General features: G+C 34.9%; 1 protein-coding gene across 1 annotated transcript in view; it reads right to left on the reverse strand.

The window, feature by feature from the left end:
• The window catches only part of SLC12A1 (solute carrier family 12 member 1), a 78514-nt gene that overhangs the window by 69698 nt on the left and 4974 nt on the right, over nucleotides 1–3842 (reverse strand).

The following is a 3842-nucleotide window of genomic DNA, read 5'->3' on the forward strand; positions in this document are numbered from 1 at the left end:
GGGAAAATTTATTTAGATTTCCCTGAGAAATGTAACTCTTATGTACCTTCTTTCCTTATATACAAAAGGAAAGAAGTCTTACAATTAGCAAGATAAGTTGAGGAGAAATAAGAAGTAGTATAAAAAGTGTTAGAACCTTATTTTGTATTTTTCCTCCCTGTGGCCTAATTTTGAAAAAGACCTTTAGTGTCAGTGAGATAGTCTCTGAATTCAATGGGAGGGGAAATGGCTCTGTTTCTCTCAAAAAACAACTCTCTAATTTCTCCTTTTGGTATGACTTTTATTAATTTTAGATACATCCAGTTAATTTAGCCTATCTGGCATTTACCTGGCTCTTTAATTAGACTACACCCGACTGAGCTCCCCAAAAGCAATCTTTTCCAGTAAGGGTTTTGTAAGGGTTTTGAGACAATTGAGGAAGCTTCTTAGATTTAACACTTAATTACCATTATTAAAGAACAACTTTATCTTATTTAAATGGTCTAAACTGGTTTAAGCATAGAATTATGTGTTCTGACATTACTTGCTAAGAGATCTCTGACAAGGGCATTTTTCCCCCCTCTAAAATGGGACTGATGTGAAATAAATATTCTATATTTATTATAAGGCCTTATTTGGGGACAAAGTTCTTGTCCTTGCCGTGCTCTAGGATTTTTGCTTTTGGGGGCTTTGGTGTACCACCATCCTACCCACTATAAACTGATCCTAATTTGGGCTGTTTACTCCAACCGACTTTGACTTCTTGTGTCCTTCTTTCAACATGTTCTACTTCTCTCTGCAGGTAAGTGGTTCTCCCAACTTTGTTCCCACATGACTTTTTTTGTGACACTTAGGTAACCAATGAAATACAATGCAATGAGTCACTGTATGTCAACTAAATTGGAGGAAGATGGTGGGTTACTTCTCCTCAATTCCAATCAGAGATTGTCATACGGCAGGCCACGAATAAACAGCATCGAATCCATAACATGGACTTGAAGGCCACCTGATCGCTACCACTTAAGAGCAATAACCTAGTTTCTTAGCCGTTGTTGTCTCCTGTTTCTTTTCTCTTCCTTCCCTATTGGGTATTTCATTTCTCACTGTTTCCTTTGTGCAGTTCACATTTAAAAAGGGTGAGGAAGGAAATGAATCCAAAACAAGATTATTTTATTATCTTCCAACAGCACTGAGGAAAAAAGTTAAATGACAGAGGGAACAAATTAATAGTTAAAATTTAGTTCTGAATTACCTGAGGTATGTCTTAATCTTAAGCATCCTCACTTCCCATTTGCACAGATAATTGAAAGCTAACATCATATGTTCATATCAATGCAAGATATGGATAAAATCCATGAAAATAGAGGCTGAACTAGCAGGGCAGAACCTGGTGCTCTATACCAGCCACGAATGCGAGTTATGTGTGTAACTCACAGTTTATCAGTAGCTACTTTTTAAAAACTAAAAAGAAATTAGTGAAATAACGTGGATCCAGATATAGGCCCTTAAATTTAAAAAATATATTTAATTTCTGTAGAGTATCATATTTCTAATATTTGCAATGTAAATATTCATTAGCAGTGGTGGCACTCCACCTTGTAGGAGAAATCTAAATCACAGACTGTCTTAATAATGTATTTTACTTAATAGAATCTATATAAAATATTATCATTTGATCATATAATCGATATAAAAATATTAATGAGATAGTTTACGTTTCTTTTTACATGTCTCTGAAGTGTGTGTTTTATACTGACAGCACATTTCAATATAAGCTAGACACATTTCAAGTGCTCAGTAGCTGCATGTGACTGGTGGCTACCATACTGGATAACACATCTCTATATAATACAGCTAATTACAGATGGATGAAACATTTGAGGTTGTTCTCCAGTCAATTAAAAATCTACTTTTTTTCTGCAAGGATTCTATCTTCATAAGGCGTTGAGTGGGTCAAATGTAAGCTTCATTTTCTACAACTGGAAAATCAATGAGAACAGGAAAGTGAGGTGTGTTAAAATGTCCATGAATGTTGAAGAGATTATTTGGTTAGGAGATTCATTTATTTGACTTAATTTGAGAAAAATGTTTTACATTGTCAATATTCCAGTTAATCAAGATCCCATGGCCAGATTAAGAAGTACAAATTACCAATTATAAAAATGATCATAGGGATGTAAAGTACAGCATAGGGAATATAGTCAATAATATTGTGATAACTATGTATGGTGTCAGATGGGTACTAGACTTAGGGTGATCACTTCATAAGCTATATCAATGTCTAATCATCATGTTGTACACTGAAACTAATATAATACTGTATGTCAACTGTAACTGGAATATAAATTAATTTTTAAAAATTTTATTTAAATGTTAATATGCTTAAAAAACAAAAAGATCCCACGGCCAGGGACCATGAGCAGCTATTCATTCAGAGAGAAAGCAATTTCCTTTCCTGGATTAACTGGGGATCCCATGAGACAAAATCTTAATCACTTACTTTTTAAAAACAGTCTTGGGAATAAAACCCATGTTTTATGATTAAACCTGAACTTGAGGGTTTGGTCCAGGAAATTGCTCTGCTCTCTTATGAACTCTGATGGTAACTGTGACCCTTAGATTTGGATTAAAGAGAATATCAACGACTGTAAAAAAACATTTTACAAAGTTGGCCAAAGGATGTACAGGGTATTTAAAATTTCCCCTTAAATAAACATTTCTATCTGATAAATACCCTTCTTGTCAGAGTTTAATAGTTCAATTTATCACTAGAACATCATAATAGAAAGCAAAAAGAATATTCTATAAGGGCGTGTCAGGAAAATCATCATATATTGAAATTAGTAAAGCAATAATTTTCTGAACTATTCAAAAATAGAGTCATTGTAGGATGTTCAACCTTCCCTTAGGTAAATATGTTCAACCTGCTAGAGTTTCAAAGTTTTAAATATATTTAAATATATTTAGAGGAGAAAAAAACCCTCAAATGTATATTTCTTCTATTGACTGTAAAGGTCTGATAGTAAATTTATAAGTACAGAATCCAATCCATTTCCATTGCTCACTCTCATGCAGGAGCTGAAAAACTGCTGCACATAAACTAGTAGACTTGAAATCTAGTTTTGGCTATGCAATTAATTTGGGGTGTGTCTTCCAGCAAGTTACTTAACCTTTCCTGGATACTGCAAATGAGGATAAATCCAGTGAGTTTTCTGAAAACCTTACTTTGAAATGGTTTACTCTAAGGCAAAATCATTTTTCCGTGTCTGCCGTCTTCTTCTTCTGACATGTCTCCTTTATAAAGCCCAAACAGCAATTATAAGGTCAACTCATCATCAAAGTACTGAACAAGACTCAGAGTGGAGGGTTTATAGGGGTTCCATGGCTGTGAGCTATAACCAGTGGCTGGCAGACTGTCTCGGCTGCTTCACGTTCTTGGGACCAAAGTATCAAAGACTGAAAGTTTTATGATTGTTGCCTGAAACCAGTTTTTCCCTTTTTACTTTGAATTAATTTGTTTGTTCATACTCTATTACCATAAATGATGACCCATAACCTTTCATAAGAGCATTTTAAATTGCATAGCTTTAGGGAATGATTATTTATTTACTAAGAGTTTTATCTGTGCATTAAGTATTCAGAGAAGGAAAAACAAAGTATGTTGACAGAAAGAAAGAAAGAGAGAGAGAAAGGGGGAGAGAGAGGGGGGAGAGAGAGAGAGAGAGAGAGAGAGAGAGAGAGAGAGAGAGAGAGAGAGAGAGAGAGATGGCGGGGGAGAACATCAAGGTGTACTTCAATATAGCTCGTAAGGTTTGGAAAGTTGTGTTCAAACTGACAGGCAGTTGATTCCTCCAGTACGCCTG

Source organism: Pteropus alecto, unplaced genomic scaffold (assembly GCF_000325575.1).
Source record: "Pteropus alecto unplaced genomic scaffold, ASM32557v1 scaffold86, whole genome shotgun sequence".
Classification (NCBI taxonomy): Eukaryota; Metazoa; Chordata; class Mammalia; order Chiroptera; family Pteropodidae; genus Pteropus; species Pteropus alecto.